The following is a 22,786-nucleotide window of genomic DNA, read 5'->3' on the forward strand; positions in this document are numbered from 1 at the left end:
TACCCTATATTCTGCCAGGCTGGGTTCCAAGTGGGGGAAAAAAACCCAGTCCTCACGCTGAGGGAAGGGGCAGACAGACAACCAAAACACCCCCTCCCCTTCCCCAGCACCCAAAAACTCCGACCATTTTAATTTTTGAAATTTTCCAGTAGCTGCTGCATTCCCCCCCCCCCCTCGGCTTAGACTCGAGTCAATAAGTTTTCCCAGTTTTTTGTGGTAAAATCAGGGGCCTCTGCTTATGTTCGGGTCGGCTTATACTCGAATAGATACGGTATTCCTCTAAGAAATTAAAGGTATTACATGTAATACACAATTATATTTTATATAAGCCATAACAACAAAGTTGCTCTTAAAACCAAAAGAATTTTTTGAGCAAACTATACCTTCAGCCATATATACATCTGCCATCAACATTACCTAAGGTGAACATCTATTTCGACAAAGCAGTCACACACCCATGAAGTTTGTTTGCTTTGTCCCATCCCTAAAAAGCCCAATCATTGCCCTTTGGATTCTGTGGCATCACCTGGAATAAACCAGGGCACAAGGAGACATACCTGTGTATTGGCAACAATGAGCTGGCGCCATGACTTAGAAATGCTGAACTCACAAGCCGAAGGCAGGAACAGAGACGACTAGGAATAAAACGCTGCCTATGTCTGTTTATGATAGATAAATAATTCAGTGGAAGAGGAGGAGCACTATATTGCTGCATGTGTTACAGCACAACTCTATGTCTTAAAGGGGATATCTAGAATTAAAATATTGATGACCTGTCCTTAGGATAAGTCATCAACATCAGATTTGTGGGGGGGAAACACGCCACAGCAGCAGAGATCAGCTTGAAGAGACTGCAGCATTCAGACAACTACCTGCCAAGCACTGCTCTGTACACTGTGTAGCCACTGTGCTTGGCATTATGGCTCAGTCGCGTTCACTTGAATGGGACCAAGCTGCAAACAGGCCATGTGACCAACAGTCATGAAGTGATACACTGCAACAAAGCTCGTGCAAATGTTTATTCTCAACCACTGATCTGTGTAAACATAACCAGTGCTCAGAGAACAAGCAAATGCTCTTTGTTGTATGATCATTTAATGGGGATATAAAAATTATCTTGTTTACAACAAACCAACTTGTGTAAACAGGGGATGTAGTGCTGACAAATGCAAACTAGGGATAATGGGGATAAGCGTATTAATGATCATTCTTCCCAAGAGCTCCAGTTGTCTCCTCTTGGTTTCTGGAGCTCTAGCGATGACGTCAAAGACCATGTCATGTGACCGCTGCTGCCCATCACTGGGTGTACTAGTCTGGTACGCCATTACTGCACTACTGAAATCACTGCAGCGATGATGTAAGCGACCATCGCTAGTAGATCACTGAGGCCTGTGACTGGTTTGGGTTGGTGGGTTCCTACATAGTCTGTATGTGTGCTTAATAAAGGTCACACTTTTTCCAAAACATACAAATATCTTCGTTTGTGTTGGAAAAAAATCTGTAGTTGGAAGTAAGAATGTTCCCATTCACTTGCATAAACCAGGCAGAGATGTTGAGAAGTATACACAAAATGGGGCAGATTTATGAAGACTGGCATTTTGTATACCAGTTGCAATAAAGTCCCCAACAGGAACAAGACAAATTATAAAGTGGCTGCGGCCTTTTTCTAAATCAGGTGCGCGCCATAAGCCAGAATGAAAATCTACAGCAATCAGGAACTGGATTTATAATACATATGTTGGGCTGGGGCAACCCCCCCCCCCCTTTTTTTGGCAATATGACCCCCACTCACTCACATTAATTGCACTTTTTGTCCAAACAACTGTTTTTGTGGCCAAAGTCCCCATGTTGCTCTAGCCTAAAAGACTGTAGAAGGCCAGTGCCATCAACATTAGCAGGTTCAGCCAACTTTATGTATATGAGTGGCTTTAGGCAAGGTCACACATTGGCAAAACACACAACAAAATCTGCAACAAAACATGCAGCCTTTCTGCAAAGACAAGAGTGGCGTTAAAAGAAATAAGAAATATAAAGGAAGTTCTTTTACTTCTCCCTTCTACTAAACCTTCCCCTGCATTTGGCTCAAAGAACTACAGCAAAATCTGCAACAAAAACACAGTCCTGTTGCAATGTTGGGCCTTAACTAGATAGACAGGCAGACAAAACTTAGGTTTTACGTTACCAACTAAATCCAAATGACAAAAATCATTGAATGTCGATAAGTCAATTTACAAGATCACTTCAATCCTCACTATGGTTTCTAAATCCATCCTTTGACTTAGGCTAGGTTCACACTAGAGTCAGGAAATGCGTTGTTGGAGTCCATAGGCAGACCGCTCCAGAAGCGGTCACATCTGTAGGCCCGACTGACCCCATAAAGTATAATGGGATTTGTTGGGTGTCCCTTCTTTTAAACTGAAACCATCGGATTAAAAAATAATAATCAGACTTGCGGGACTTTTTCATTTGACAATTTTGGATGCACACTATGGCAGTCTCCAATTCAGATGTCAACGTAGCTTTATGCTTTCTTCATATTTATTCTCTTACTTATCCAGGGTTTTTATACTATCCAGGGTTTTTATACTGACTGCCAGATTTGGAGTCGGGAAGGATTTTTTTCCCCTGAAATAGGGCAATTGGCACAAGCTTCATGGGTTTTTTTTGCCTTCCCCTGGATCAACACTGTAGGGATTATAGGGTTATAGGTTGGACTTGATGGACTCATGTCTTTATCCAACCTCATCTACTATGTAACTTGTATAGCACCAACATATTCTGCAGCGCTTTACAGACTGTCATATGTACATTGAAGTATGTTGTGTTATATTGTCTGGTAAAATGCTGGTGCCAGTGACAGAATCATGATGGACAGGGTGATACCCAATAACATGGGAACATCAGTAATAACGCAGATGTGAACAAAGTTTTACTTGGACTTTTTTTTTTAGCAAAGTAATTTTAGATGGTGGACTGGAGATTGTGATAAATATTACAGAGCAATGAAAACACCTTAGTACATTACAATATTAATCCTCCCTAAATTGGAGAAACAATGACGCTTTCTTGCATGCTTACTGTTATTGTACAGGATGATATAAGGCATGAAGCACATAACCTATAATCTATGTATAAACAATTACATACAACTAATACTATAGATCATGTAGAAGGCAAGCAGATATATGGCGGACAGGTGTGACATTAAATGACACTGACACCACAGGTGTGACAGCCCGTCATACCTGTCAGGATCTGATCATACAAACCCTTTTGTCTGAAGGGAAATCACAACTAAGGCGAACTAGTCTCACTTCTCATTTTATGAGCTAGAAAACAAGATAAGAGACCCTGTATTCATACAGGTCATGGCCTCACAGTTCTAAAGTTGATACGAGATGTTGTGGTTCATTCTCGCCATGTAGAAAATTTGTGTTTACCTGTCAGACCTGGAATTCAAAATAGGACACTAAAGACGCAGCACCTACCTTATCGTCGGGCCCTTGTAGATCCTGCATGTATATATGCTCCACAAGTCTGAAATCAGAAAAAGGGTTTATAAGCTAGAGTTAAAATGGCTACGACAGATTAGGGAAGTGGTATCTTTGCCTCAGCCTTATGAGTCATACATGAAACTGTGTTAGTGAAGGAGGGAACGCCCATGTTGCTTGGGGCCCAATTATCCTTCTAGGTCAAACATGCAAATGTACAGGTAACACAAAACACACACAGGGCAGGCTGGGAAGAGGAACGCCCTGCCCCACCTTAACCAGGCTCAGAGCAAAGTGCATGAAGCAGGCATCTGGAAATTCAGGGGAATAAGGAGGGCCAGGTACTTCTGAGAAGAGGAATGCATTAGGCTGCTGCCAGAGAACACATTACACCACAGTCCTTTCAATAGGACTGCACTAGGAGAGCTGCAAAGGTGCACTCACTACAATTATACTCCATAGCAGGAACACAACAGAAAGGCTATTGTTTTCATGTATTATTAATACAGTAATATTTTCTAGCTTTAGGACTGGCTTATCGTAATAAGGATACTTATTGTATGTTATATCCCTGTTATTAGCATTATTTACACACCACATACTGGGGGGAAAAAAAGTCAAATAAGGTCACACAAGGTAATGGTTATCCTTCAGCAGCTAAAACCTTTTGTCCTACTGTAGACAGGGACTATGGGGAGTGGGCTCCTGCAGTTATCTTACTGTGGTCTTTGAGATTTTTTTTTTTTTTTTATTGTTAGTGTTCCTGTTTTCAGTACATACATAGGACTGTCATGGTGCGTCACTTTGATCTTTCTGCACCCCACTCATTTTTCTTAAGAAAGTGGGCTGAGCAGGGTGGAGATCAAGGAGGAATGCCTCAGGCCGCCAAATGTATTATAACTCGTACTAGAAAAGTGGCGCGAGTTATACCTGAAATGTACGTTTGTTCATACCTGGCATAGATTTCAGTTCAGATGCAGAAGACCTCCTGTAGTGGCCACAATTATTAATGTTGCCGCTATTACCTAAGGCAGCATAGTCTGATGACAGATCTGATTTAATGCAAAACCTCCAGATTTTTAGTTTTTTTTTATACCTCATATCTTTTATGTGATATTTTTTGCACAAAATAGTTTGGAAAGCTGTGACGTTAAACAAAAACTTGTGTATAGGGGTTGGCCAACACATCATATTTAAAGAGGACCTTTCATCAGATTGGGCACAGGCAGTTCTATATACTGCTGGAAAGCCGACAGTGCTCTGAATTCAGCGCACTATCGGCTTTCCCGATCTGTGCCCCAGGTAAAGCACTATCGGTCCCGATACCGTAGCGCTTTATAGTCAGAAGGGCATTCCTGACAGTTAGCCAGGGACGCCCTTCTGCCCAGCAGCGCCTATCGCGCTGTACAGTGTGAGCCGGGAGGAACGCCCCCTCCCCTCCTGATAATACTCGTCTATGGACGAGCACTGTGAGCAGAGGGAGGGGGCGTTCCTCCCCGCTCACACTGTGTAGCGCGATAGGCGCTGCTGGGCAGAAGGGCATCCCTGGCTGTGTCAGAAAAGCCCTTCTGACTGTAAAGCGCTACCGGGACCGGTTTACCCGTGGGCACAGATCGGGAAAGCCGACAGTGCGCTGAATTCAGCTCACTGTCAGCTTTCCAGCAGTATATAGAACTGCCTGTGCCCAATCTGATGAAAGGTCCTCTTTAAGAAGCTGCAATAGCATGGCCATTGCACAGTGTACAGAGAGGCCTACTTTCATCACTGTACAATGTGAAGAAATGAGCAGACCGAGTGGGGTGTCAGACCCCCACTAATCTCAGATTGTTGGCCTATCCTGAGAATAAGCCATCAGTAGTAACTGACATTACTATTATTTAAATGTAACCGGGTATATGGACATTATTATCCCGACAGGTCATAATCCTCTTTTCTGGTAGGCAATTAATTATTTATAAATAAGACTGACCCCCACAATCACAGTCTCCCCTCACCTCCTGTCTCTATCCCTCTTCCCTCATAGATTGTAAGCCCTTGCGGGCAGGGCCCTCTGTCCCACTGTGCCAGTTGGTCATTGTTAGTATTATATTTGTTTTGTATTTTTTGTGTACCGTATGTAAACCCTCAAATGTACAGCACCATGGAATTAATATAATAATAACCAGCACCATGGAATTAATGGCGCTGTATAAATAATAATAATAATAATAATAATAATAATAATAATAATAATAATAATACATTGTGAAGAGGGCAGAAATAAAGATAAATAAATGTTACTAAATCATGTCAGTGTGATTGTCTTTAGTACTGTAAACCCTACAGTCTTATTATCAATGATAATGTGACATTCACAAATATAAATACATGTACAAGTAACCTTACTGGTACCAGCAATATTCAATACATTGAAAACTTATTTACCCTCTTGCAGACGTTCCCAAACATTGCATATCTGTCATACCAAATCATTTCTAAAATGTCAAACCACTGGTGGAACAGTGGAGGCCGCGGGCCGCATATGGATAGCAGGTGCTCGCCAACTTCTGGCTCCCCTCCTCCATGAGCATCTACAGCATTGTGTGCTCTACAGCATAATACAGCATAATAATCATTATTTCAATTGTGACTTTTTTTTCTACAGCCATGAGATCAGATACAGTGTATTAAGGGGTGCAGGCTATGAGTAAGGACAGTGGCGGAATGGATTAAAAGCTTTACACTAGAAAACTGGCACCCAAAAGTGGCAAATTTTGTGACAAGCTTCAGTTACATTAAAGTATGTATCTCTTGGCCACTTTTAACATTCTTCTAAAGTCTGTAGAGATTTATTTATTTTTTATATATGTGGATAACTAATTTTAGTGGCTGATAGTATAACATATTACAATATGAACACTAAGGGAACTTGTTATAAATGCAGCGAACTAGTAAGCGGAGGCAACACTTTGTGGAAAAGTTACGTTACTTGTTGCAAATTTTTCCTGCCAAATCCAAGAATGCCTTCAAAAAGAAATAGTCAAATTAAATGGAAGACGAAAAAAAAAATCACTTTTCCCATCATTTGCATATGAATAACACAGTCATTCACATGAAAATGGGACTCCTAAGTTGAATAGTAGAGGCATATTTGGAAATCATAGAACCACCTGTACAAATTACAGGGTTAGGTTTATAATCAATTTACTGCTGACCGTTTCCCTTTAGTATGGTGCTTATTTTGAAGACTACAGCGCCAGTTTATGAAGAGTGACATATTGTATGCACTAGACCTACCCAAGACCATAACTCTTTAAGGCCAGAGCCCCACGTGGCCTAAAAGTCACTGTTTGGCTGTCCCAGAAACGCGGCATTTTATAGTCACAGCAAATCCCATCCACACATAGCAAGAAAATATGTGAAGCAGATATAAAGCTCTGCAGGAAAAATGCAATGTGTTACATTAACTTATTTTTTATGGGACCAATTGCATGTCCTAATGGCACCAGTTAATATTCTGTACAATCTACTGGGAAGCTAGTAAAAAAATTAAAATGTTGTGAAATTGGAAGAAAAAACACTGTAAGTAACCTATTTTGTTTCCAGTAAGGGAATGTTTTTTGTTTTTTTTTAAAGGACAACATGTTTTAGGGAAGATTCAGCCATTCATTTTTCCTTCAACAGCTTTTACCAAATGGAATAAATATATTTATATTTCAATAGTATGTCATAGTATAGTATAGTATTTGAATTTTTATAAAAAATTTTTTTATTTATTCAGTACTGTTTTATGCTTATTACCCTAGATTGCTTATACCATACAGTATTTAAGTGTATGGTTAAAATCCTTATGTTACCATCAAGCTCTGCCACAGGCAGGTTTGGATAGTTATATAACATTGGCAGGCCTGGGAGCCATCATTCATCTGAGCCTAACCAGTGTGTGAAAGCCATGGAGGAAAGCTGAAGCTCTGCTCGCCAATGCAGGATACAGGAGGGGAGGAAATGGAAGAGGAATTTAAGGTGGAAGTCCACTGTAAAATCTTCCATTTCCACCATGTGAACATACTCTGATAAAACTTGCTGCCTGCAGCCACCACTAGAGGGAGCACAGTACATATAAATTAATACAACTACCATTAAATGCATTGGAAGTTTTTAAAATCTCCTTACATTACACTCCCCCTAGTGGCAGCTTCAGAAAAAGATGATCACCATCAGGCCCCATAGCAGCTACATGGTCTGCCTACTTCCCCAATTACAGATATAACGGCTGTTAGTGACATAGGGAACCAACTCTTTAGAAGCATATAAGTGATTTAGAAGAGATTTTGGTTATTCTCATTCAACTAACTTTAACATCCAATAATGTTTATTGGTCTGGGTATATACTATGGGAATTTGCTATAAATCCTTATGATAATTAATTTGGTAGAGGGTCCAACACCAAAGTCCCATACAGGTATTTTTAGCAAAGTGCATGGAGTCAGAAGAAGTTCTATGAGATCTATGATGCTGTTAATTTCTGCACAACTACAGGTCTATTGTCCTATATGCAAATAATGCTATGAGTACAGGATAGTAGGCATAATGCAGAGTTATAATATGAATATGGGCAGTTTACTAAAAAGACACGCCAGGAGATGAGACAGATTTAAGGGAGTCTGTCAGTAAAGTGAAAGATGCCTCTCAAGTAATGGGGCGGAGCTGGGCAGTAGTTGGGTCAGTTATCTACAGCATAGAGCAAAGCCCTTGCAGGAAAAGAAACGGCCCTAAAACCTTTCAGCTAATTTGCATAGAAATAAAATCCTGATATTTATAAAAATGGAGCTGCAATGCAGAATAAGACAGACATCTTTGGAAAGTATAGAAGTATAGAAGGTTGATATTGATTTACCTGCTGAAAGACTCCCAAATAAAGGTCCCCTTTGTCTTTTATTAATATTATTAAAAGGAGTCTATCACCAGAACAGTCTCCATTGAACTATAAGAGCAGTCAGATATTCATGGTTCAAGTGAAATAAAATTCTGTTCTCCGCTTCCTGTTCAGTCTCTCCATTTCTGAGATTAACTTTCTTCTAGTATAATTGACATGCACACTGTCTGGTCCTGTCAGTCTTAGGGGGCATTCACACTAGTGCTGCTGTCCGCCCTTTGTGAGTCTGTCAAAAAGCCAGGTAAAAGTGCTCGGGGACGGCGGCGGTAGTGTGAACGCTCCCTCATATGGGAAGTAGGTCTTTAGTGCTGTGAGAGCAACGGTGACATACTTGTTGCTCCAAACAGCTCATCAGCATATCAGGAAAGAAAGTTGATATCTCAGCAACAGAGGCACGGAAAGAAATAGGTTTTTGGTTTTTTATTCTTTAAGTTTTGCAAAGTACATCAGAAAACTAAAGACAATGATACAAAAGGGAAACCCTGAAGCAAGGTATATAAAAACATTACAAACACACATACATTTCTGCAGAAAGAGAATATAACATATACAACTGTCAATAAACCCATAAAATGCACAAATAGGTAAAGAAGAATAGAAATAGAAAAGAAGAGTTGGGTGGGGAGGTTAAACACGTATAGAAAAGGAGAGAGGGGAAAAAAAATGGGGCAGGTAGGGGGTGAGAGTGGGTGAATTGGCAATAGCTAGAGAGGAAGGTGGGTGATCTGGTGGAGGAGACTAGTCCAATGCAAAATATAAGGCCATTTCACCTGTAGGGGTGAGTTTTGTCCCAAAAGCCTAGAATACCAGGTCTTATAAAATTTGTCAAAAGAGTCGGTAATGGAAGAGGTAAGATTTTCCATATGCATCAAATCATTGACCTTAGAAATCCGGAGGGACATAGAAGGCGGAGAGGTCTGTTTTCATAGCAATGGTATACAGACTCGTACCGCCAACACTAGGAATCTCAATAATGGGCGTTTGTAGGTTTTCAGAGGGATGTCAACGTGATATAGAAGGAATAGGAGAGGACCAAGAGGTCCAGTGGTGCCGGTCACATGTCTAACCACTTTGCAGATTTCATCCCAGAAAGGGGTTAGGGCTCAGCAAGACTAGAAGGTATACAGCAGTGTCCCCTCAACCTCTCCACACCTCCAAATCAAGGATCCACCTCAGGTAATGGACAGTGGGAATTTGGCATGGTAGGAACTCGAAACCAACGCAAATAAAGAACTTTATTCAGGTGAACCCAGCAATCTGACTTAAGTATCAAAAGGAAGTGTTCTGGTGACAGGCTCCCTTAAATATTATTATTATTACAGAGGGTTTAATATTTCATCACAGTGTACAATCCCTTTAAGCCATGCTTACCTCAAAGCCAGTCCAGTGCACCTGTATTATGAGCGCTCACACAGCTGTTCAGGCCACTGCTTACGGACTCGGCAGTAGTCCAAGTTAATATAGGTCAGTTTTATTCATAGCAATAACACAGCTTTATGTATTGCACTGGCAAACATCAGGGAAAGAGCCTCAACATAATGAAGAGTGATGTATGAATGACAAAAAAAAAATGGAGGCTGCAGCCATCAGGGTTAATTTATTTTTGACTATGACTACAACAATCTGTCTAGCCAAATATGAGGCTGCTTGAAACTATAAGTAAAAATACGGCAATTGCTTAAAGGGGTGTTCCAAGACATGTTCCATAAACATGACAAACCATATTCACTTCTCCCTGAGCCTCTGTTTCTAGTGGTAGACACCAGGGACAGACTATTTGTGCAAGGGGACTGTTGTAGCCAATCACAGGCCTCAGTGGTGACCTCTTCACAAAAGGCACGTGACTGCTGAGGCCTGTAATTGGTTGCTGTGGCCACCAGGCACCTGCATACACACACAGAGCTACCGCCGCTGGAGATGGAGGATGGGGACAGGGGAGTACTTATTTGTTATGTTTATAGGCCCACTAGTAGTAGCAATAGAAAATAATCTGCATACGTGTGTTGGAACATCCTTTTCAGTAGGAGTGTCTTTAAGATCAGCGCATTATACAGGCTCACAATCTAGTTTCAACTCATGACAAACCTTGCAAGTTTATTGCGCCATTTGACTCTGCAAATGGTAGTTACATACATACATAGTTCCTGTGGCTGCCGGCATGCTTCACTCACCTCCAAGGCTCTACAGGACAACATGCATACTTGGCCGGTCTGTGCTATTTATTTACATGTGACTAATCACTTGCGTTTCTGGACAATATAAAATGGGCAAGTATTGATAATATGATGGGTACCATTAGAAGGGTTGTCAGGATTTAGAAAAAATTACAAATTGCAGAACTCCTTATAAAATAAGAAATTAAATAACGTACTCTCGCCTGTCAATACCCCCCTATCTCTCCAGCGCTGCCTCTCGCTCAGATGGTCAACGCAGGTCTATTTTTTACTTGTTACAGTAATGACCTCACGTACATCCACATGACCACTGCAGTCAATCACGGTGGTTGACTACCATACATGCTAGGAGCAGGGTTGTCCAAGTTTGAACAAACATGGTGGTGTTTAAGATAACATGACATATTTTTCTAATTCTGGACACCCCTTTTAAATAGGCCCTTTTATGTGGCATGTTATATACTGTTGCAATGCTGACAGTGCACCAAATTGAGCAGACTTTTAGTTTCGTCAGCATCTGCCCTGGTCCCAGAAATGTCTGTGCCATTAGTTTCGGCTACCCATATCACTGCACTGTCAGAGGAGTCAGCGTCATGGCTGGGTGACACACTCCCATTCACGGCACATCTATAGACGTGTAATGTCAGAGGGCATTCATCACCACCCAGCAGTGACGCTGAGCCCTGAGGATGGCCCTGCTGACATTGTAGTGATATCAACAGCCAAAACCATCAGATATCTGTAGAACTGGGACAGATATCCACAAAACCTGAATTCAGCATTCTGTCAGATTTGCAGCGGTATATTACTTGCCGAATCTTGGAGCATATAAAAGGTTCCCTTTAAGGCCATAATCTTAAGGTATGGCTGGAATAGGCAAATTTGTCATGGATTTATTTATTTATTTTTTTAAGGAAATACACAACAAAGTTCCTTATCTGAATGTCTGCCAAATATTCAGACAATCTGCAAGCAGTTGAGTTCTGCTGTAAATTTAATGGAGCTTATCCGTGGCTATTCTGACTCCCCCATGTGCATACACGCTTGTTTCTGTCGAGCATGTATGTGCTCTCGATGGAACGAGTGGAGTCAGCTGCTGCCAAACACCTCTGGTGGCTGCTTATCTCCAGGGAGAACAAAAGAATCAGGCATTGAAATTTCAACATGCCAAACCTCCTTTTCCAGTCAAGGTCCCCATAGATGTTAGATAGCTGTCCAGTGTCTAGTGTGTATGGGCGCTTTATCCCTTAAGTACTATCATGGTGTCTATCGTCTATCATAATGATATGTGTATGATAGAGGTATATGATAGACACCATGATAGTACTTAAGGGTTAAAGGGAGTCTGTCACATATCAAAGCACCCACATTGCACACACAGTGCTCAGTGTAGGGGATATTATACTCGGCACCATCAAACCTATTGATTATTTGCTTGAAAAAGCTATTTTTAGAACTAGGCAATGGGGCGTAGCCGGACCTTCCAAGGACTCTGTATTTAGGTTTGAAAGCACCGCACTTGATGGGTTGCTATAGTCTTGTAGTTTTGCTTTTAGACAGCCTCTTGGCATAACCTGCCAATGGCATTTTTTTTTTTTTTTTTTTTTTTTTTAATCGGCTGCTACCTATTGGATTATGTGTCAGGAACGTCATGTCCTGGAGTTCTTCTGAGTCTTGTACAGTGCAAAGTGGTCGTGGCATCGGAGGCCAGTGTGGATAGTCAAGTAGACTAGTAGCGGCCTAACATATCACTATGTGAAGGCCAAAAAAAAGAAACCATATATTGTGTGGGGGCCAAAAAAGATTACCAGATTATGTACTGGGGACTAGTAAAGCATGTCACGACACTTTGTTCTGTCTTCATCCAGAAGGTTCCCAGTACTCTATAGTTGGTGAGTGCTGTGGACCTTCTGGCCATAGACAGAACAAACAGCTATAGGTAGTCACTCTTCCAATCACTCCCCTAATCCAGGGAGCCTCAGAGGACCCCTTACCCCATGACTGTTTCCAGGTGAAGGAAATTTCATACTTTTCTCTTCTTCCTGTAAAACGCTGATACGACCGTGCACCTCTTCTAATGTCCTTCCAGCCACGCTGTCTCCGACTCTATGGTACTGACTCCGATGCCATAGTGCAGGTGACAGGGTAGATGGGAGGACAATAGAAGAGGTGCACAGCCAAGCTCCACATCAGCACTTTGCAGGAAAATGAGGTAAGTATGAAATTCACCACCGTTTTGTGGCCTGGATTGCATGCGATATAATTTAGGCTGGGGAGAACTATTACCTGTGGGGGTCACCAACATTTATGTGAGGGGACAATCAGGACAGTATTACCAGTAGGTGGAAAATAAATAGGACACTAATACCTGTCAGGGGACTATTTGGACACTATTAGCTATGTGTGGAGGCACTATTACCTGTAGGGAGAAATAATTAGGACACTATTACCGATGTATTAGCAATATGTTAACATTAGCCTTATGGTTGCCTTCAACGGGCTAGAAATGTATCAAACTGGCACTGCTACATTTATACAGTCGCAGAATTACTAATGGTCCTTGGAAGACAAACATAAGGCAGATATGGCCCTTGGCGAAAAGGAGTTTGACACCCCTGGAATAGACTATTGACTTAAAAATAAATAAATAAGAGGAAAAGCGAATATAAAATAGTCTTCTGGAGGTTAAGAACACAACATTTCTAACGGTAGAACAATACAAGCAGGTTTACATGCCCTTTGATCTGTTTATTTCCACAACTGTAGCAAAAATGAAACAGGTTTCAATAGAGTAGATTTGCTTAAGGGCACGAGAAGGTTTTTTTTGTCACAAGGATTACCTTAAAATACAGTCTACTATCCATCAACCATATGTCTACACTTAAAGGGGTTTTGGCTCCAATTATAAAACAACATTTCAGAAGTGAAAGGGACAGATAAATATAGGAAAGGTTGGAACATACATTATTAGTGAAATAGTTTTCTTTTTCCACTTGTCAGATTGAGCTAATTTTACATAGAAATCTATGGAGAGAGGAGGAGGAGTGTGCTATAAAAGCTACACAAATAGCTGCTAAACTCTGCTACACTGAGTCAAGGAGCCCTTTAACACTACTAGGCTTCCAGATAACCAGCAGACACCTCCTCCCTTCTCCATAGACTTCTGTGTGTCTGAGGTGAATACAAAACAGTCTGAGTGAGAGCAGCCTAATAAGTAAAAAAATGGAAACTTCTTTAATAAGATATATTACAAAGCTCCTAGGGGTGGTTGACACTACTATAAAGTGACTAATGCAGGCAGAGCACCCTCTGTTTGTTGTCTATCTGCATTTGGTCTCACAGAAGAAAAAGTTTTGCATACAGGACTTTTTCTTTCACTGCCATGATTTTTACATTAACGTCAAAGAAAATGGACGCAGATGGAGGGATCCCTGTCTGCTTCAGTTATTGTCCATCGCTCTTATTCTATGACATATGAGAGCAACAGAGGTTTATAGCAGTAGTGTGAACGTCCCCTTATATTAACATTATGAAATGTTGTATTATAATTGGAGGTACGCTTTAAATAGGGATGACCATTAGGATAGGTCATCTATATCTGATAGTTGAAGCTCTGAAACCTGGTACCCCATAGATCAGCTGTTTGAAGAGATTGCAGTGTTCAGGCGAGTGCTGTATAGTGGGTGTACTTATGCTTGGTACTCCAGCACAACCCCATCCATGTGAATGACCCGGGTGTACAAAAGAACTAATTTTGATACAAATCAAAAGTTGCATTTCTTGGCAGCAAGACTTCGCTTTCACACAAAAATGGCAAGTTCAACATGCGATTAACCGCACCTACAATAAGATATGCAGAAGAGATTTTGGGGTTGGTAGAGACCTTTAAAATGACCATATTTATTAGATAGAAGTAGATTAATAGTTTAAACAACCACTGGACAAACATTCATTTGGTGAAAATCGCTTCATAGCTTCCGCCATACAGGTTTTTGGTCCATACTGGCTGTAATAGTTCTTCAAACTAACCATATAACTTTGGTGGCTCCGCACAAAGGACCAAAGTTCTTACAATACCTCTTTCATATAACTACCAATGTGTAAATAGCTGAAAATACTGCTTTCAGCTGACCATGTATTCACATTACACCTTTATATAATTTTTTTAATTTAATTTTTATGATATCAGACAACAAACAAGCCCTTTGTAGTTTAATCCTTTAGTGTTTTATTTAGTTTTTTTCCCTACATACCTCTTGCTAACTAACAAAGGTATGCTAGTAAGAATTAGGACATTGATGGAAGGTAAAATTAATTCAGGATCAAGCTAACCGCATATTCATATAGCATATACAGTAGATTAGATTAGCAAAGTGGCCACTTTATAAAGTGCAATAGAACAAGAAGAATCAATTTGCTGAAAGGACAATCTACGGTGTAAACGTAGCCATACAGCCTCAAAACCCCTTCACAGCATCCACAATCATACACATGCTCGGGTTAGTTTATCATGCATGTATTTTAATGCAATACCCCTCTCCCATGAGAACAAAGGGTCACTCATGTTAAATTTTAACATGACCAATACTTTTTTATCCTTCAAAATCTATGTCAAACAAATGCCATGTAATAACTGAGTTGGTCAGTGGGTTTAGCTGACACTAGTGTATGGTCACCATTACTTTTAGCAGAAGCCAAATGGCACCAACAATCACACTGTTACTGATAATAAAAGTGTAGCTCCATAGAAAGCGGAAATAGATAAATTACACAAAAGTATAACTGCTAATGTTACAGATAAACAAAAATTGTTTTCTCCTCCCAGACAAACAAATGAGCCTGCAGTATCTAACTCCAAGACCAGAAGACATATAATGGGGTAGATTTACTTATACACTCCCAGATAGAATAAATGGTATGAGCATACCACAGTAGAGTAGCCAGTTTATCAGTATATAACCCTTTCACTGCCAGGGACATATGTAACACATGATGTAAACGACTGCCTTGGTTAAAGGAGAATGACTAGAGCTTATAGAGTGGAATCATGGTCAAGCCATTAACGCTAACTGTTGTATAATACTTATGTGGTGTTGGGTTAGGTTCACACCATGGAGAAATTCCTATTAATTTTCCACAGCCATGGGATTGCCGATGCAGTACATTAGACTTCCGCTGCAGCTTTCCTCTGCTAACATGGCCCAGATGAATGGGCCCAATTGGCAGGGACTCCCAAGCTGCAGAATCCACTGGATGATATAGCCAGATGCTGATTTTTGTTATTTTTTTTTGGCAACCTGCCGTGATCTCTGCCTCGTAATGAAAGCAATGGGAGGCAGATTTGAGAACTCTGCAACGGACCCGTGGCAAATTGCCTTTGTGCGAACCTAGCCTTACACAGGCTAGTCTTCTACTTCTCACCCCTCTTAACAGTATATAAACACTTTGTCACATTTGCGGTACAGACACTTTTCTAGTAAGGTGAGATGAGCACTTGTACATACAACCAACCCCAACAAGGACATCTGTCAACCCTCTCAATGAATATGTGAAAAAATGAAGACACAGACATATGTGGCATGTACGACCTACGCCCATCCTGACCTTTTATTTTTAGGGGGTGCTGTATATATCACAGGCACCGCTTGGCTCATACTGTCAGCCACAAACTGAATTTTTATACTTTTAGAACTATACGGGTATGTAGGCTATATGAACACCCAAATACACATCAGAAAGTTGACTTTCCTCGCTAAAAAAAAAAAAATCTGCAGGTTTTGTCAAATTCATTCTAATATTTTTGTCCACTTTTACTGTGTTGCCAACTAGACATGCATCTCCATCACCACAGTATGAAACATGAGCTAAATCTAAATACATCACTAAAAGCATTCCTTTATTTCATAGAGAAGTTGAGGAAACAGTTAATCCTAAAGATGCAAAGTTGGCAGCTTGAAATGGATGAACTTCTTGTAAAAAGATTTTGCAATCTCTTGACCTTGACTCATGAACAAAGTGATACAAACTGTGACTACACCTCAAAACTTCACAAGATACAGAACAAACAAAAGTGTGTATTGGCTGCTTCCTTCTGCTACCACATATGAAGATGGTCTTAGACATCAGATGGTTACTAGCCAAAAGTTCTATAGATAAACAGTTTAAGAATACACTGAAAACACTGCGTTTTACTGTACATGCAAAGGGGATGGGAATCTGGCTAATCCTATCCACACATTGCAGAAAAATATCTGCAACAGAAAAATTGCAGCATGTCAATTATACTTGCAGAAACTGTGGCATTTTCCATATAGGTATAATAGGGAGAGAAAGTCCGAAGAGGAAAACAATTAATAATACAAAATAAAATAATAAAATAATAAAAAAGGCGTCGGAAACGCAACTTTTTTTTTTGCTGCTCTACATGAAGCTTTGGCCTAAGGGGGGGTTATCTGGTCGCATTGATGGCCTATCCTTAGATCTGCAGGTGTTTGACACTCGGAACCCCACAGATCACCAGACATTGCTCACTCACCATACAAACTGTAAGTGGGAACTGTAGCACTGTCCCACTGAAGTCTATGCGGCACCATAGTGAGCAGAGTGGCTTGCGGCATGTAAACATTACTGAGAGCCGTGCCGTCTTGGTACTGGTGATCTGCAAGGGTCCCAGGAGTTGGACCACCACAGATCTAATACTGGCGACTTATCCTAAGGACCCCTTTAACAAAAAAATATTCAACGATCAATAGCAGATTTCACAGCAGTACATTCTAGGGGTTAGAACTGAGGAGTCAGAGTCATAGAGTTGGGACTGGTTTTACAGTAATACTGTATATTATTATATTATTACTATTGTGTAACAGTTTCTAGTTGTCAGGGTCCCACAAATGAAACATTTATGACCTAAGGACAGGACATCAATATCTTATCAGAATACCCCTTTAATTGCTTTATGTTCACAACTCAAAGAACAAGCAAGCATTGCAATAAAAGAATCTGGATCACCCTAAATACTACCTGTGTTCTCCTTACAGCTGAAGAAAGGCACAACAGGAGACTTAACATATCAATATAGTATTTAACCCCTTCCTGACATACATGGTAATATGGTGGTTACACATGATAGGTGCTGAATGAGTAAGGCTGAAGCCCCACGCTGAGGAAATGCAGCTTTTTTTGTTGTTGCAGAATTTGTTGCGGTTTTTTGAGTCAAAACCAGGAGTGGATTGGGCAGAAGGGAAAAGTATAAGAGCTTCCTGTATTTTTCCCATTCCACTTGTAGCTACTCCTGGCTCAAAAAAATGCTGCAAAATCTGCAATAAAAGAACCTGAATATCCGCAGTGGGGCCTTAGCCTAAGGGTATGTTCACATGGAGGAATTTGCAGTGGATTTGGGGGACAGATTCAGTGGCGGATCCAGGGTTTGCGGGGCCCTGGGGCAATTGACTTTGGTGGGGCCCCACTTACTGGGGGTCTCGCACTTCTAACCTGTACTTCCCAACTGTTGAAGACTAGAAAGAGGGAATAAAACGTGCGGCGCGCTGTGCGCGCCGCAGCAAATTAGGCCCCGCCCACTTTTATGTTGACTCCACCCATTCTCATTCAATTTTCATGTGATTCCACACAGTATAATCCTCCTACAGTCACCCGTAAATTATATCTCCCCCCCATTTTCATATACACCCTTCATCTACCCCTAGTTTCATGTCCCCCCCCTCTATCTCTGTCCCCAGTTTCATGCCATTCTCCCCCTTTATCTGCCCACAGTTTCATTTCCCCCCCGTCTCTGCCCCAGTGTCATGCCGTTCTCCCCCCTTCATCTGCCCCAGTGTCATGCCGTTCCCTCCCCTTCATCTGCCCCAATGTCATGCCACCCCCCCTTCATCTGCCCTAGTGTCATGCCGTTCTCCACCTCCATCTTCCCCAGTGTCATGCTGTTCTCCCCCCCTTCATCTGCCCCAGTGTCATGCTGTTCTCCCCCCCTCCATCTGCCCCAGTGTCATGCTGTTCTCCCCCCCCTCCATCTGCCCCAGTGTCATGCTGTTCTCCCCCCCTCCATCTGCCCCAGTGTCATGCCGTTCTCCCCCCCTCCATCTGCCCCAGTGTCATGCCGTTCTCCCCCCTCCATCTGCCCAAGTGTCATGCCGTTCTCCCCCCTCCATCTGCCCCAGTGTCATGCCGTTCTCTCCCCCTCTATCTGCCCCAGTGTCATGCCATTCTCCCCCCTTCATCTGCCCCAGTGCCATGCCATTCTCCCCCCTCCATCTGCCCTAGTGTCATTCTGTTCTTCCCCCCTTCATCTGCCCCAGTGTCATGCCATTCTCCCCCCTTCATCTGCCCCAGTGTCATGCCGTTCTCCCCCCTCCATCTGCCCCAGTGTCATGCTGTTCTCTCCCCCTCTATCTACCCCAGTGTCATGCCATTCTCCCCCCTTCATCTGCCCCAGTGCCATGCCATTCTCCCCCCTTCATCTGCCCCAGTGCCATGCCATTCTCCCCCCTCCATCTGCCCCAGTGTCATGCCATTCTCCCCCCTCCATCTGCCCCAGTGTCATGCCGTTCTCCCTCCTCCATCTGCCCCAGTGTCATGCCGTTCTCCACCTCCATCTGCCCCAGTGTCATGCCGTTCTCCCTCCTCCATCTGCCCCAGTGTCATGCCGTTCTCCCTCCTCCAGCTGCCCCATTGCCATGCCGTTCTCCCCCTCCATGTGCCCCAGTGTCAAGCTGTTCACACACACACACACACACACACACACACGCACATGCACACACCATTCCTCGTTCCCTCGCAGCTCTCTCCCTCAGACACATATTGTAGCCGCGATGTGATGACGTCATCACATCGCGGCTACAAATGCCGGAGGCCGGAGCTCAGGATTAAAGTCCTACCGCCGATGAGATGAAATACATAGGCGTTTAAAGCAGGAGCTGTGAGCTCAGCTCCTGCTTTAACGCTGAGCTCTGTTGGAGTCGGGACATGCCGACCGGGACCATTTTGTTAGGTCCCGGCCGCGCCGCGGGGACCCGCTAAGCGCGGGGCCCCGGGCGGTTGCCCGGCTCGCCCGGCCCTGGATCCGCCCCTGGACAGATTTCACCGTCGAATCCAGAGCAGATTTCTCCTAGAATCCACCGCCTATTCTTTTGAATTGGAGGCAGAGATTGCAGCAAAAAAAAAAAAAAGTGTCTTGCTCGATCTTGCCACGGCTGATTCAGCCACGAAGTCTGCGGCCGTCTCAAATTCCTGACCAAAAAGACGGTTCCCATTGAAATCAATGGGAGCCACTCAGGAGTTTTTTCCGGGAGCCATTTCTTCCGGGTCCTGGAAAAAAAGAAGCAAGGTGCTCATTCTTCCGGCCGAGTCGACTCACGATTTGAACTGAAGACACTCCCTCCTCTGGACTAGGCCCGGTTTTTGAACCAAAATCTGAGGCGGCCTCCGCCTCAGGTTCCGGTCCAAAAATCGCCGTGGAAACTTACCCTTATAGTGCTCAGAGCCGTGAGCACAGGGCTATAACTTTTTGGCAAAATGGCCGTTTAACTTTGATGAATACAAAAAGATGAGGTGAGAGTACCTTGGAGGCATGTCCTGGGCAGCTGAGCATTGCAGCAAGAGCTTACTCAATTTGATACTGTTGCTGTAGGAGTCAGACCTCCCCAAATCGGATACTGCCTCTGTAGATGACAGACCTCCTCCAATCTGATACTGCTACTGTAGGATTCAGACCTCCCCCAATTTGATACTGTTGCTGTAGGAGTCAGATCTCCCCCAATCTCAGATAACTTGGGGCTTATTTCTCAGGAAATAAGATATAAGGAAGTGATACAGAATACTATACTGACCCCACTTCTTGAAATGAATGTGACAACACAGTGTGACTGTGCGTGTATAAGGGGTTAATAGATCTCAGCTCTCCTCCATGGTACAGACTGCCTCAGCTCCGCCCACATTTACCCTGATGACCCATGGACTTTAATCACAGTACTGACTATCTCCTACAAACAAGCACCTGAGAGTCCGCTTTACTGCTTAGGTCATGTTATGAGAAGCAGGGAACTCAGCTGTCTATATATACAGAAGATCTTCTTAAATAAGATGCAGCAAAGTCCTCCAAGTGCATAGGCTAAGCGCCCATATCAGGCATAGTCCATGGGCCAGAGTGGCACGGCGTCTGGCACAGTCCACCAATGTGTGCCAAGTCTCATACAAGCTCTTTATATAATTGCAGTAATAGTTTTCATAATACAGTTCAATGACAACAAATATTGTAACAAAGATGAAACAACAGGAGACATCTGGTGGGGGCAAATACTTTCTCACAGCACTATGTGTGATCACTATCAAAAGACACATGCTACTAAATGAGATGACACTGTTTCCAGGAAGTGGCAGCGGCTGACGCTTGTGTACTACATATAGAACTAATGTAAAATACTCCTAAGATACTAACAATTTATAAAAACTGAGTTCTGTTTATTCTGGAAACTCCCTAGACTTTACTGGTTAACCAGACATGATAACACTGACCTGGCAGCACAGCGATCAGCAATGTGGGGAGGCTTAAAGGAGCAGTCCAGAAAAAAAGCATTCTTCTTTCCATCCCTGCACCCCTCATCTGATCTGACTCTCTTTCAGACTTGGCACCTGTGTTATACAAATTGCCCTCATGTTCCTGCCGTCCAGGATCATGTCTGCTAACAAGTAACCTAAAAGACCACAAGTATATAGCTAGGGAGGCTGAGCTGTCATTTTCTTCCTCATAAGACCTTATTCGCACATGAATGTTTTGCATCTTGGTTTTGTAAGTCAAAAGCAGAAGCTGGAAGAAAACACAGACAGGTGCAACCCTTTCTACTATACCATAACTCTGTGTAGTCTCCACCCAGTTTTGGCTTACAAACATCGACGCAAAACTCTAGGGTGCCAATAAGGCCAAAATGTATGACAGGAGGCTATCTAACCATCATCGGTAAGACAGTACTCACAGTAGTGATTGGGGACCCCGTCCCCCATTTTGCTTAAAATATGCAGAGAAAGCCCTGAAAGCAAGACTTTTCCTCGATTTTGGGCGGTAACCCGTCGCACTCCATTACAGTCTATAGGTTTTCACGGGTAACCGCTTTTAAAGAAGCCAGGGCTTCCGAATCCGAACACTAATGTTAACCTAGTATGATAGCAGTTTATCCCGACCCCCCTGTGGAACAGTCCATGCAGTTTCATCAAACAGGTTCTGGTGCCTGAGATATTGTTGCATGGAGACTAAAATAAGACAAACAATTGCCAGGGTGGTGGGGAAAGAAGCACCTTTGATTTTTTTTTTTTAATGTAAGATAGCTAGATAGGAAGTTCCTAACCCCCAATCACTTGTCTTCGAGATCATGTGAGACTCTCTGTCACAACGAGTTCCAACACAGGAGAGAAAGAGAACCAGGACAAGACAACGGAGAACAGGGATAGGTATGTCTTTTTTTTTTTTTGCTTTTTGTTTTACAGCCAACCTGCCTGCCTCCGAGTTTCTTCTAAATCCTGAACAACCCTTTGGGGTTGGAATTTGGGGCGGAATTTGGACGCGGAATCCACCTCCATACAATAGTGGCCTATGTAGACCGCTAGTGTTTGGTTTTCCGCTAGAGTTTTTTTGCCGCTAGCGGAAAAAAGAAGTGACACGACCTTTCTAGAGGCGAACTCTACGGAGGTGGAAACCTCGTCGCAGTTTTTTTTTGCCAAAAACCGCCTCAAAAACCGCCAGACGTTTTATCAAGGTCCATTCACTGTGCTGGAAGGAAAAACCACCTGGCATTTTTTGAAGCAGTTTTTACCAAAAATCGCTCCAAAAAACGCCTCAGTGTCCAAAAACCGCTTCCTAATTCCTTAAGTGTTTTTTTTTTCAGTTCCAAATTCCGCCAACCCCTATTCACATGTGAACTAAGCCTTAAGGTGACTTCTGTGATATTTATATTATCTCTCCAAAATCTTTTATGTGACTGACTTATTTATCAATCCATTCTTTCTCCATGCAGTATAGGATCCTATTGACAGGCTAGCCGATGTTGACAAATCTGATATTATCATTGTCAGTTAAGTCATTCATTAACGAGAGTACCAAGCCGCAGACATGTAGCTGAGGCAATGGAGGAGTGGACAGGCCTTGTATTAAACTGTCTAGACCTTTGTTCTATCTGGAGAGAAGTGGCAAGGAAAGTGTA

At 42.5% G+C, this 22,786-nt stretch overlaps 1 protein-coding gene across 1 annotated transcript in view; it reads right to left on the minus strand.

The window, feature by feature from the left end:
• The window catches only part of ELF1 (E74 like ETS transcription factor 1), an 88,352-nt gene that overhangs the window by 58,966 nt on the left and 6,600 nt on the right, over positions 1-22,786 (minus strand). The window contains exon 2 of the mRNA XM_075265461.1: positions 3,489-3,537. The gene's annotated coding sequence lies outside the window, so the exon portion shown is untranslated. The remainder of the gene's footprint in view (positions 1-3,488; positions 3,538-22,786) is intronic.

The sequence above is a fragment of the Leptodactylus fuscus genome, chromosome 2 (genome assembly GCF_031893055.1).
Source record: "Leptodactylus fuscus isolate aLepFus1 chromosome 2, aLepFus1.hap2, whole genome shotgun sequence".
NCBI classification, from domain to species: domain Eukaryota; kingdom Metazoa; phylum Chordata; class Amphibia; order Anura; family Leptodactylidae; genus Leptodactylus; species Leptodactylus fuscus.